The sequence below is a fragment of the Camelus ferus genome, chromosome 4 (genome assembly GCF_009834535.1).
Source record: "Camelus ferus isolate YT-003-E chromosome 4, BCGSAC_Cfer_1.0, whole genome shotgun sequence".
NCBI classification, from domain to species: Eukaryota; Metazoa; Chordata; class Mammalia; order Artiodactyla; family Camelidae; genus Camelus; species Camelus ferus.
Window position 1 is genome coordinate 20,574,531 of NC_045699.1, and position 14,451 is coordinate 20,588,981.

Genomic DNA, 14,451 nt, shown 5'->3' on the forward strand with positions numbered 1-14,451 from the left:
TAAATGTTCAAACTAACCAGAATTGTAGTACAAATAATAATGCTTTAAACTTTTTGTATTTTACCTAATTTGAATAGGATTATAATAATTATAATAATGCTATTCAAAGACTACTTTAAAAACAAATTCAATAAACCTGCATGATTTAATGAAAAATTGTGCAGAAATCACACAAATTAAATTGAAAGGTGACAATTTTAATGACAATGTTGTTGTAAATAGAACCTTTCAACAGATGTGAGAATATCATTTAAAAACTTTTCAGGTTTCAAATCTATTCTAGAAACATACGGAAAATTGTTTTTGTCAAATTAGTTGGAAAAATCTTTTCTTAAAGTGAAAGCTATCTAAGTTCAATCTGCTCTCAGGAAGTAGCAAAATAAAAACAATATCACATCACTCTAAAAGGATAAAAACACAGAAGCATCACAATTCCTCCAGCTGCAATTAATGCAAAGCTCAGATTTATTAGATTGTATGTATGCACACACATGCATATGTGTAGAAAAGTATTTACAGTTAAATATCTCTAGGAAAGAATGAATAAAGTGAAATCTTATTACTTAATTCTAAAATTACTAGGTAGGAAATAATTTTCTAAATTCAACTGTTTGTAATTAACACAATCATTCTACCACCAGTTAGTTGTACACTAGTCATTGTAGTACTGTATACTACAGTAATAATGTATAATTAGCATTTTTTATCATTTCAAAAATATTTTGGAGAAAGTCCATGGGGGTCTCCCTATGAGAAAGACCAGCTTATAATGAGATTCTTATGGCAATTTTTAAATTTAACCACCCTAAATTTCATGTAAGTAGAATACACATTTATTGAAATTGTTTTTTAACAAATGAGGTTATATTGAATTTAATGTTACTTGCACTTAAATTGTAGGTAATAGCCAGGCAGATGTGTTCTAAATCCACTTACCAAATGATTTTTTTAAGTACTCAGCCATTACTTTTAGAATTAAATTGAAAAGTTTTATAGATATTGTTTCAGTGTTTTGTTAATTCAGCAAAAAGTTGTTTTGTACATAGTTGTCTGAAGAATATTATTTTTCTATTTAAGAAGATTAATTTAAAAAATCACCGGAGGTATAGAGGAGTCTGAAAATTTTATTTAAAGAAAGATACATTTTATTATCTCAATGTTTAAATTACTGTTGATAAGATTATTTTGAATTAATAATAAAAATAATTAAAAAGCTTTAGTAAAAGAAATTGAGGGTAGGGTGATGAAAAGTCTTTGGAAACGGTGGTGATGGCTGCATAACAATGTAAATGTAATTAATGCCACTGAATTATACACTTAAAAAAAGAGTAAAATGGCAAATTTTATGTTACATATGTTATACCACAATTTAAAAAAAAGAGGAAGAAGGGATTGTTTGGTTCTGTGATAAGGATACCCATGAAGAATTAGTTGTGAAATCCTTATAGTCTTGTCTATACAAGGAGCTTATCTTTGAAAATTTTACTTACATATTCTGTACGTCAGTTTCTATTTGGAACTGGTTGTATTTTCCACATCCACAAAAGGCTTGTAGAATGAAGGTGAAAGGTGTTATCAAGAAGAAAAAGTATACAAAATAACATATTTTAAAAAGGAAAATGGTATTATACCAAAGGTTAATAGTATGCTTTGGAAAATATATATTATTTGTTTATGCCAAAATCTTCTCAGAAATATTTAAAACCACGTGGAACAGTTACTAAGATACAAGGATATCGGAATGCAGGCTTAATGGTACAGTTTCATCAAGTTATTTGATGAAAGTTTTCTTCATATATTCATCAGCAAACCCTTAAGTTACAATACAAACAAAGGGGATACAAAGATAAACATGATATCCCTCCTATACATTATATTCTGGAAGAGGAGAGAAAGAGAGCATCATGGTCAGTAGGATTTTGGCCCCATTATCTTTGCCCACTAGTATTATATCCATGAACACACTACCTTACATGGCAAATGGAAATTAAGGTTGCAAATGGAATTAAGGTTGCTAATCAGCTGGCTTTAAAATAGGGAGATAACCCTGTACTATCCAGGTGGCCCTAGTGTAATTACATTGGCTGTTTAAGTGGAAAAAGAAGGCAGAAGCAGAAGTCAGAGTTGCAGCTGGAGAATTTGTAGCATGAGAGAGACTCACTTTGCTGATTTCAAAAGTGGACAAGGGGAGGCCACAAGTCAAAGAATGTTGGTGGTCTGCAGAAGTTAGGAACTGTTCTCACTTGAGAACCAGCAAAGTAAAAAAGGACTACAGTCCTATCACTACAAGGAAATGAATTCTGCCAACAACCTGAATGAGCAAGAGAACAGATTCTCTCTCCTTTAGGGTCTGCTGAGAGGAATACAAGCCCTACTGACACTCTGAATTTAGCCTGGTGAGACTTGTACTGGACTTGTGACCTACAGAGGTTTATTCCAGTCTGGGCTAGAACTTGGTCTGGTATTCATATATAGTTACATGAGAGCCTGGGATATGTAGTATAGCTGTGTGCTTAGAAGGAAAATGAAATGGGATTGTTGAAGAACTAGTCAGTCTCTGAAGCATGACTCAATAGAAAAAGTAACCAAGTGTAGGAACAGATAATTTGCCCAAAATGAAATAAATCCAATAATTTTAAGGCATTTAACATCACCATGAATCAAAAGTACAATTTTTTGAAGTTACAATTTTTCACTTACCAAATTGGCAAAGATCTTTTTTAAATGATAATATCTTGTATTGGACTAAATCAGGAGAAAACAGGACTCTCATACAAGGATGAAAGAAGCATACATCCTTCTCTGAGGGCAATTTGGCAGTGTATGTCAGAGCTTTTCAAAATGCACATCCTGAGGTCTAGTAATGTGATATCTAGGAATTATTCTAAGGAAGATAATAAATAGCTTGGCAAAATTTCACTCTAGCAACATTTTAATTGGGGAGTGTGAGTAGACAAAAGTACATCTGAATGTATTTCACCGGATTGGATTTTTTTTATAACTAGCATGCATTCTTTGTGTAATGTTCAAAAGAAAATATTTTAAAGTATAATAAAGTATACAATTTTACCTCGGAATTAACTTTTTGGAATGTAACCCAAGGAAACAGTTAAAGCACTACACAAAGACTTCATTACAGCATGGTAGAAACAGTCTAAATGTTCAACAGTAGTAATTTGGTTAAATAAAGTATATTACATCTATTCAGTGAAACACAACACACGCATTAATAATGTTGTAGTGGTATACTTACTAACATGGAAAAATATGAAATGTATATTATTAAGTATGAATACATTTATAAAATAATATATACAGTATTGATGATTCCTTGTTCATAAAACAGAAAGTGTGCATCTGCATGTATTACATATGTAGTATGTACCTAGCAAAAGATTTGAAAGGCATTTATATCATTATAATAGGGTGTGGAATTACATCCTACTTATTTTCTCCTTATTGCTTTTCTTTTCATCAAATAATTTTACAATGATTCTGTAGTGCTTGTACAATATAAAAGTGTATTATAAGAAAAGCATATTATAAAAAAATACATAGGAGAAGGTTCTAGAATCCAATTTCTGAAAACAAAATGGTATCAACGTAATAACCTTACAATAGATCGATTTTGTATTGCTAATCTAGACTATTCTGTTATAATGGCCTCCAAGTATATCATCTTTTTTGGTCCCTTTCTTTCCAACACATTGCTCAAAGAATTGTGACTCTCCATAAGAATTATCTGAAAGTAATCTAATTGATCTGGAAACTCTTCAGCTAGAGGGATCAAAGGTGATCAGAATATTTCCATGAAAATAAAGGCTATTTCTTCAGAAAGTATTGCCTAAACCTACATATATGTGGAATAATAGTCTCTGTTACAAAACTAACTGCATGTAATATGAAGTTCTAGTTCCAATTACACTAAGAGAAAGAGAAAGAATTGTTACCAGTTTACTCCAGTATGCTTGGGAAAGATAGCTACCTACAAACCAACCAAATGAGATCTTAAACTCCTATTATGTGATTTTTTGGGAAAGGCAAATGAGCAAACAAAAGACCCAAGCCTATTGTCAAGAATTTAATTAACTGTCTAGATAGAGTAATGACTCCTTTGGCATTTCCCACTGAACATCATTATGATTAAAGACTATGATATTTAGGTTTACCATTTCTGAGACAGAGAAGATCTGGGTGATGACAAAGTCTAGGGTGGGGCTGAAGTGTAGAGAAGGTGAAGGTCATTAGAAAAAAGATCAATTACTGGGAAGCTTGAGCATTGGATGGGTCTTCTGCATAGACACTGAAATTAACCAGTATGATGACATAGGGAAGAGAAGAAAACCATCATTAGGGTGTCAAATTCTCAATAAATGTGGAAGCATGATTTGAAGGGAGGGGAATAGAAGCTTTAAATGAGAAGTTTTTGCTTTTAGTGCTACAGTACTGGGTTAGAAGTGACTGAAAAGTTGGTCCCTCCTCCTAGCACTGGGACTAGCTAAACTTGGAAGATAGAGCCACCTTCACTTGAGTTGCTTGAGTTGTCCTCAAAGAAGATCTAAGTTTCATTTGAGGCCAAGAGGTAAAATTTATGACACAGGCTAAGGAAGTAGGAAGTTTTGTTTACTAGAGAATTGTTCCAGAAATATTAATACAATGGAAATAATGTTAGCTAACAATTATAAAGTGCATACCATGTGTTTAACTCATTCACTCTTCACAATAACCCAAGATTAGTGCTAATATTATCTCCATTTTCCAGTTTGAGGAAACAGGCACGAGAGATTAAGTGACTTGCCCAATATCATACTGCTTGTAAGTGGCACAACTAAGGTTCAAACCAGTCCAAAGTTCACATTTTGAAACACTAATCTCTTCTTCAACCAAAGGATCTGGGAAAGAGAGAAAGAGTGGGAGGAAGATACCCTCCTTTCTAATGGCTGAGTAATATCCCACTGTATAAATACCACATCTTTTTCATCCATTCATCCATTAATGGACATTTGGGTTGTCTCCACATCTTGGCTATTGTAAATAATGCTGCGATAACCATGGGAGCACATATATCTGGTAGAAATCCTGTTTTCACTTATTTTCGGAACATAGGCAGATGTGGAATTGATGGATCATGTGGTAGATATATTTTTAATTTTTTGAGGACATTCCATATTGTTTTCCATAGTGATTGGACAAATTTACATTCCCACAACAATGTATAAATGTTCAGTTTTTGCCACATCCTATCCAGCACCTGTTGTCTCTTGTCTTGATGATAGCTATTCTAACAGCTGTGAGGTGACATCTCGTGGTTTGGATTTGCATTTCCCTAATGATTAGCAATGCTGAGCATCTTCTTGTGCCTGTTGGCCACTTTGTTGTCCCCTTTGGAAAGATGTCTTTTTAGTTCTTCAGCCCATTTTTTTAAACAAATTGTTTAAACTTACACAGTATTACATGTCAAATGTATTTAATATTAAAAAAAAGAGTGGGAGGAAGACTCAGAGGAGAGGAAGAAACAAAGTGGTTAAGAGTCCCCGAGGCAAGGTTTGGCAAAACCAACAAGGTCAGGGAGACATTCTGAAAATGGTAGGAATCACAAGAGACACATTCCTTTTTAAAACTGTTCCTGGATATAAGACTGATTATGAAATTACTCATACATAAAAATTTTAAATATAGGTATGTGTATTCACCTCTAAATAGCAATTTCAAAATAATAATGTAAATCACTTCTAAGTAATCTGTAGAGTACACACCACACACACACACACGCACACACACACTGGTCAAAGGTTGTGGATTAGTATTTTTAATCTTGTTGGATGTATTTCCGTAATATAATTCTAACAAATGTCTCTTGAGAAACTACATCTCTGGAAAACACACTAATGTTTGTTTCTTACTGGATCCATGCAAATGAGAAATAAAGTATAAATGAGAGAAGGTAACCAGAAGAAAATCAGGCTTCAAAATACAGAGCCATGATTAAATTTCACTTATAAAGGTAAATAGATGTTATATATTTTGTATTTAAGCTATTTAGCGTGAAATTAATACAAGGTAGTACAGTATGTATTATCTTATAATTTTATAAGTAAAAATGACAGAATTAGAAAAAAATCTGACAAATTTAACTAATATTTAAAACCTCATGTACTCTTAGGATTTTTTTCAGTCCATTTCCCATATTCGCCATATTATTAATCCTTATACAGTACTATGCTAAAAACGATGAATCAGTGTTTATGGAAAAAATTAAGTAAAAGAAAGATAGTATTTGAAAAATACAAATACCACAAGCAAAACTGCTTTGAATTTGAATCACGCAGATATTGGCTCAATTCTCCATTTCACGTTCCTTATGTAGACCTGACCTCTGACAAAGGTTTTAACTAACAAGCACAGTTAGCACTTCAGCTGTTTACTGTGCCTTAAATCCGACCATTTTGGAGCGTCTTCAAATAACCAGATGAGAAACTACTTAATTAGGATTTTAATTATTTTCCTGCATTCTGATAATATCTGGGAGTCACTGAGAAGCAGCTTGTTTCTGCAGTTTCTCAGCTGCTAACACTGTTCCCCAAGGCGGTGTTTGTGGTAAATTCCCAGCTCCAGGGAGCTACAGATAGAAGCAGCATTCTGCAGAGCGGGGAGGTGCTGCAGTGGGCCCGCCTGAACTTTTGTTGCAGCCCGAACTCCATCATCTCAGTGGGACACAACTGTCTCCTTTCAGTAGGATGAAGTTTGTGTATTTTGGCTTCAAAATCATGTTGTATCTTTGAACTTCCCTGTGTTCCTACAGCGATTGAGTTCTGAGTAATAAAGTGAGAGTCGGCTGTTGATTCCAGCTTTTAAGCAGACACAGATAAAAGTTCATGTGTGTATGTGTAGTTCCCATATTTAAATATCAGTAGTTTCAGCCCCAAAATTCATCTTAAAGAGTGAGAGAATTAGTTTATGAAAACTGTCCCTACTTTAAGATTTAACAGCAAAGAAAAAAATTCTCTTTAATGTTTAGGAGTATCTCAGAAAACAGAAAGGTGGAGGTTTAGACATTACATACTTTTGTCAAACTCTTATTTCTAGGTGAAATTCACTTTTAGATTACTGTGAAGTAACTTGTGTTCACATAAAAATAAATACGTTAACTCTGTATTTGTTGATTGGTGATTTATTTTGGAGACTAGCTATAGTATCACCTGCTAGAAGACACTTTAGTTTAAGATCCATCTTTAACTCTGTCCAGAATTATTATGGAAACATCTCAAGAGCCTCGTTTTAATTTCTACACAGTCAAGCTTGATCTCCGAGGACAACTGTGGTAGGTAGAATTCTAAAGACAAGATGGCCCACCTAGAGTGCTGTCCCTGGCTATTCAATCAAATGCTAATGTAGATACTACTGTGAAGGGATTTTGCAGATGTAAAATCCTGATCTAATCACAGGAGCCCTTTAAAGCAGAGTTTTCTCTGATTAGTAACAGAAAAAAAAAATCAGAGAAAGTCAAAGCTAAGGATTTGACATTCTTTGAAGCTGGAGGGGCCATGAGGCAAGGACCAGAGCAAAGAGAGGTCCTTAGGAACTTGGTATGACCACACACCACCCCCCAACCCTCCATCTGATAGTCAACAAGAAAATGCTGAAGACTTCAGTCCTACAATCACAAGGAGCTGAATTCTGCCAACAACCTGAACAAACTTGGAAGCAAATTCTTCCCCTGATATTCCAGATAATATCACGCATGGCTGACACCTTGTGATACCCTAAACAGAAAATTCTGCTGAGCGTTGTAGGTAGGACCACAGACAGAGCTAATACATGAGTATTGTTTTAAATTGCTAAATTTGTAGTAATTTGCTATGAAGCAATAAAAAACTGATACCACAGTGCTTCAATAGTTAGATCAGCATATTGTTCTGCCAATTCTAAGGATATAAAAGGACTTATGTTTCCAACTGTGACTTGTCCCTGTTTTCCACTCATCCTTGCTTGTGCCTGATTAAACCTACTGTTTGATCCTTCCTGGTTCAATTGTTAGTGCTCTTGCTGACAGACAATAAAAGATCAAGGACAGTATTTACATTGTGTTTTCCAAAGGGTAAGCTACAAACCACTGGTGGTATCTACTAACATGGTTTTAGATGTCCCAGACCCAGCATTAAATAACACTGAGTCTCAGGTAGAATGGTTATTCACTTGTCAACTCACTTCCAATCCTTCAGATTCAAAGAAGGAGAAAGTCTTCGTTTGGCACTAACATGATTTAACCCCTAACACTGACAGATTTCCCTTTGTAGAGCATGCCTCAGGTGGAGAGCCCTCCATAGTTATAGAACCTAGTTAGAAGTTATTATCATATATTTCATTGTATTATTTCTGTTTATATTTCTGGCAAGCTATATGGTTTTCTGGTTTTGGTGGAAATACAAAGTTTTCTTTTTTTTTTGAGTCTAAGTTGCACTTTTTTTCATATTTTGATATCTCTGAAATCAGGATGGGTCTCACAATCTTTTGGCTTTTGCTGCCTCTAGCTGCCCTCTTGTCCCATGGAGAAGAGTGAAGCAGCTTTAAGTATATACTCAGCAACCCCTCCCAAACCCTTCTCTCCAGCCCAGTGCATCCAGTCTCCCTGACCTGTTCTTCTCTACCCTAACCCAAGGCTGGGAGTCTCTGGACTGAAAACTCAGAGGTCTTACACTGGACAAGCCTACTGCAAGGAAAAGTGAATTTATTTGGCCATGACCCAGAGTTAATATTTACCATGTATGGACATAGAACATAAAGACTTTAAGTTGGGTAGGAAATAGGAAACTCATCCAGGGCCAAGGGGAAATCTAAATGACTTTCAAACAGTGGGAAAGAATACTTCTAAGATAAGAAGGTATTGTGCAATTTAGTTGGAGTGTATCTTATAACGGATAGTACATTAGATTCAATGAAATAGAAGTATGCTTAAGTTTAAGTAGAAATTATTAAATGAAAAATAGCACAGGTGTTTAAAATTATGAAATTTGGTACAAAAATGAGGGAAGTTTGTAAAAACTAGTCTGGCACAAGGAGGATTGAGTTCTGGCTCTGACTGCTAGAGGTGTCAGACTAACACATGAGCCCTAATCCTAAAGTTAAAGGAAAAGTAAGTCCAGGCTCCTTGAAAGTAAAGACACTTCTGATATTTGGTCTCCCATTCCTGAGTAGAGAATCACAGCCTCTACCTATCTGCACAGTGATGGTGGGTTTAAGGAGAGGCTTCTGTTTTCTGTGATTGTTTGCTTGGAAAAGCAGTAATAACCCACCCTCACCCCTGCCACGCCATAAGGCTTGCCTCAAAACTTCAACTCCTTCTTTATAGCACAAGTAAGAAGTAGAGTTTCATTTAGGACAGAGTGAGCTGTCCCAATAGTCGCTGACTTATCTGAAACATACGCTGATCTTCAGTTCTTGAGATTGAAGGCACCACAGAAATCACCAAACTAAACTGAAACACCATTCTGAAAATGAGTGGATGCAGGCCATACATTTAAAGCCAGGACAGAGATTACCTTTTTAGTGGATGTGTCTTCTTTTCATCTTTGTATCCATTTCCTCCAATCCATATCTCCTTCAAACAGTGGTGCTGTGGGTCATTATCAGCCAGCTGTGATCTTCAGAGAAGCAAGGTCAACTTCATATCCTGCTGGCCTGCTCTGGGGAGAAAACAGACATGTATGCGTTCCTTCCAAATTCTACACTCCCTTATGGTAAAGCAAAGTGCCATTGGTAAGTGTATCACATAGAGTTTCATCAGGGAAGCAGAATCACTATAAGTGTGTGGAATGAGAAATTTAGTGTAGGGATTAGACCTTACACAATTGTGGGAGCTAGTGAATCTACAGAAGGCTATTGCTTCTGCATCGGCCTGAAGTCACTGTGGGTCATTAGGGTCAGTAGTTAGAAAGAGACTCTGAAAGCCATGCAACAAAGAGAGAAGAAAAACTGGAACTGAGAGGACAGGTTGGAGCTAGCAGATCAGCAACAACCTGTACAAGCTGCAGTGTTTCAGGTACCCTGCACCAATCCTTAAAACAGAATGACTGCTACTTCACTTGTGACTTCCAAATTTTGTGCAAAATTCTCTTGTCACCATCCCTAATCCCATAACAGACCGGAAAAGAGATTCTGGGAAAAACAGTTCCAACCTTGCTAACTTGACAACTGCAATACCACTACGGTAAGGTGGAATACAACTGCTGTCAAAGATCATAGAGCAGAGATAAGCCCAGAAAAGGCCTCCAGGACATCTAACTTTATCTAGCCTTTTCTTTCATTTAGAACACACACACACACACACACACACACACACACACACAAATCATACTACTGACTGACTTTCAGCATTTATGCCTAAAAGCTAGACTGAGACATTGTTTAAGGTCTTCCATCAGACTTTCAGGACTGACCCCAGAGCCAGATGGTAGACTTATAAAGCAGTACTGGGGGTAGAAAATAGCCAGTACTTCCCATAGGTTTTGTACTCATAGCAAAACAACCCTCCTGGGTTGGCTGTGTACAGAACAGATAACGGCAGGATAAAGGAGCTGATATTTGGTTTAAAAAACGGCAAAAGGGGGATGAGCAGAAGGAATTTAAGGAGACACTTTAATTTTTTATTTATTTTTTAATTTTTTTGGGGGGGGTAATTAGGTGGTTTTTTTTTTTTAATGGAGGTACTGGGGATTGAACCCAGGACCTTGTGCATGATAAGCACACACTCTACAACTGAGCTATACCCTCTCCTAAGGAGATACTTTTGAAGATGAAAAATTTCAAAAAATAAGAGCTGAGAGAAACCTTATAGAATATTTCATCATCCTCAGACTTGTCCAGATGGAAATCACGTGAAAATCTATGGTATTCTTTGCAATGTATTATGAAATGCTGGTATATTTAATTTCATATGAATTAAGAACAATTTTGCTGGAAGAAAAATATACTATATATGTGCACTGTGAAGTCTCAACTACAGACACATATGAACAGCAGTTCTCAAATGTGCTTAGATGGAAAGCACCTGTAAGTCATGGTATTCTTTTCAGAATAGCATAAATATTGATAGGTTTTTTAATACCATGTGTACTGAGAAGTTCTGCCTAAAGACAATATGACCATATATGTACAATATAAAATTGCTAGTATGAGCACACATCTTCAAAATTGAAAAAATCAGTTGTTTCCAAATATTTCAAATGAGAATTATTCACTTCTTGCTCATATGTGTTTTTCATCTGCTAGTCCAACTAGTCATAAAAGGAAAAAAAGATATAAGAAAAAATTAGAGGTAAAGACTTTTAAATTGAGGAAAAAAGTCTATTTAGTTTTTGGGTTTTGGGGTTTTTTTTTTGAGAATTGGGAAAAGCCAGGCCATTACCCCATTTCAGTGTCCGAAAGCTTTAGTCACACAGGTAGAGGACCCATGTGCTACAGGATTTTGGTTTGGAAACCATCAACCTAAACCAAACCCCTTATTATATGGATGAGGAAACTGGCCTAGAGAAACTGTGACTTGCCTGAGGTCATACAAATTATTGGTGACAAACGTGGTCCTAGAAATCATGTCTCAACTCCTAATGCTGTGCTTTTTCCAAATTAGCCTGGATCTAATTAAACCACCCACTGGGAATCAGGTGGTTTCTTTCAAGCAGGTGCTAGAGGAAGACTCTGAAGAAAAGGGTAGGTGGAATAACCGGGCAGGCTCTGCTAGTGGTGCACCAGCCTCAGACTTAAAAACAGTCCAGATTCCAGAGAAATACATAGGTGTGAAACTGCACTGAATCCCTCCCCACCCCGAGAATCACACAGAAGCCACTGTAGGAATATGAAAATAGGAAACCCTCCTTGACAAATATCAGCTGTAGAAAGAAAGGAAGAATGTCACCTACAAGACAGAAAACATGAGATAGTGTCTATAAGAAACACAGCAGAATAGATAAGCTTGGTGGAAGAGTCAATTCATAACATGCGAAGAAGTAGAGACCCAAATACAACCCTGTTCAGACCCATGATCTTGCCCATTACAGAAAACGTTTGCCAACCTTTGTCCTAATAAGTAGTGCTACAGTGTATAGTATTTTCATCAGAAAGCAAATGAGTTTTATTGCATGCTTTGATTCTGATCACTGTGTTGAGGAAAGTTCTTGAATGTAAATCCCTGGAAAACTGTATTGCTTTCAATTAGTGACTTTTACCGTGTGTGTAGGAGGGAGACACACATAATGAATTTGCTAGTCACACTTTGGATCATTGGAAAGGCTCTGGCATTGTTTACAGACTGTATTTTCTTAAGTCTACTCCCTCTGTACTTCCTAAAATTTTTCTTAGCTATGATCACCAAATGGTTATTATGTATTTCCTTCCATACTTGTGTCCAATTCATACATGTTGGTTGCACATGATTGTTGACATCAAATAAGTGCATTCCCACTTTATTTACTAATGATCCTACTGGCTATATAACTTGGGGCCAGTTACTGAAACTTTCTAAGCCTGGCTTATCTGTAAAATGGGGATAATTTAGGTCTACTTCATAGGGCTGATGGAAGTATGAGAGGAATTAATGTGTATGAAGCACTGATTTTAGGCCTGGCAATGATAAGTATATGATAAATATGAACTAGTAGTAGTAGTAGTAGTAGTAGTAGTAGTAGTAGTAGTAGTAGTAGTAGTAGTAGTAGTAGTAGTAGTAGTAGTAGTAGTAGTAACAGTAGTATTTCCCTTTTACTGATAAGGAAAATGCAGCTAAGTAATTTATGCAAGGCCACACTGCTAGTAAGTAGCAGAACTGGAATTTGAGCCAAGTATTTAACAGGCTTAGCACTGGCTGGTGAAAAAGACAGTTGTTTCAATTTTCTCCTTTGTGCTAATAGTAGACGTAGTACTTCCATAATAAGAAAATAATCAATTTTACAGATGTTAAATAAAAAAACTAAAGAGTTAAAAAATTAAAATGTAGAAACCACCACCTGTGAGCTCCTGTTGCCCTTCCGAAGCCCTTTTTAAATCCTGTGTATCTTCTAACTTCTGACATCCTGGATTGTTAACCTGATCGTCACCTCATTGCATTTCCCTTCAACCCAATAATAACTAACCTTCCTATACTGATTCAAAATGTACAAAATGTCTCAAAAACATTATCTCATTTAATCCTCAAGGGGATATTTGGGGCTTATTTTATTATTGCTATTATGATGCCCATTTCATACATGAGACATATTAGGTTTATAGAAATTCAAGGTCACTGTGTTTCCCCTGCAAGTATATTCTGATTTCTGCTTAACCACTGTGTTACATATCCCTGCATCACCTGGACCTTTGCCAGGTATGTGCTGAAGGTCTGACCAATCCATCTCTTCCTAGACCAGACCCTTGATTTCTCTGCCAGGCCTTAACATTCCCAGGCCTCATTTCTATCTCAATTTGCAACACTGTGACTACGTGGCCCTGGCTCGGATTCTTACATTGTTTTTAGATATGTCATACATAGAAATTTCTTTCAGTTAAGCAACGTTCTTCTCTGTGAAAACATTAGCTAGCCTTTGGAGATTAGCCATGATGATGATATACTTTGTGTAAGTTTTTGTTAAAGCCAAATTAGAAAACACTTTGGAAAAGGTGAACACTAAATACATCTAAGACAATATTATTATGTTGTGTGTAAACATCTCGCTGTGTAGCCATCCAGCGAAGGGAGGAGGTTAAAAAGGCACTTCATGCCCTTGTGCAGCTTTTACGGAAGGAATATTGTTAATATCTTTTCATGCTATAAAAAAGCATTAATATTCTGACTCAGCAGTTCCACTCCTAGGAACTTATATTCCACTTATAACCTTTAGATTATAATAAATCATATGAACAAAGTTTATGTGCAAGGATGTTCATCACTGTTATTTGTAACAGCTAAAAATTATAAGCAACTTATATCAAAACAAAATGCTAATAAATAAAATATGGTGCAGTCATGTGATGGAATACTGTGTAGCCACCAAAGTCATTTTATAGGACATAATTTAAAAGCATGGGAACTCTTTATCATTTATCATTAAATGAAAAGCCTTACAAAACAATATTTGCAATGTGTTCCCAATTTTATGGGTATAAAAAACAGATTAGAAGAATAAAGACTAAAAAGTTAGCTCTGGGTAGCCTTAAATGACGATATTATTATGAGTAATTTAAATTACTTGTTTGTGCATTTTTCTTTTATCATTTTTTTACAGTAAATGTTACTTTGTAATCAGGAAAAGACATTCATAAAAAGAACAGAGCAAAGATGGAAAAGAGGTTATCTATTTAGTTTATACCTCAAGACTGATTTTAAATGAAACAGGTTTCCTTAAAGAATTCCTCTTGTATATTTTCGGAGAGAAAAATTTACTTTCATCACAGCCCACAGCTTTAGCAACATTTCATTGGGTGCAT

At 35.6% G+C, this 14,451-nt stretch overlaps 1 non-coding gene across 1 annotated transcript; it reads right to left on the bottom strand.

Moving 5' to 3' along the window:
- Positions 1–10,698: 10,698 nt before the first annotated feature.
- Positions 10,699–10,770, bottom strand: TRNAD-AUC. Its single transcript has one exon. It is a non-coding gene; the product is annotated as a tRNA-Asp (tRNA).
- Between the last annotated feature and the right edge of the window lie 3,681 nt (positions 10,771–14,451).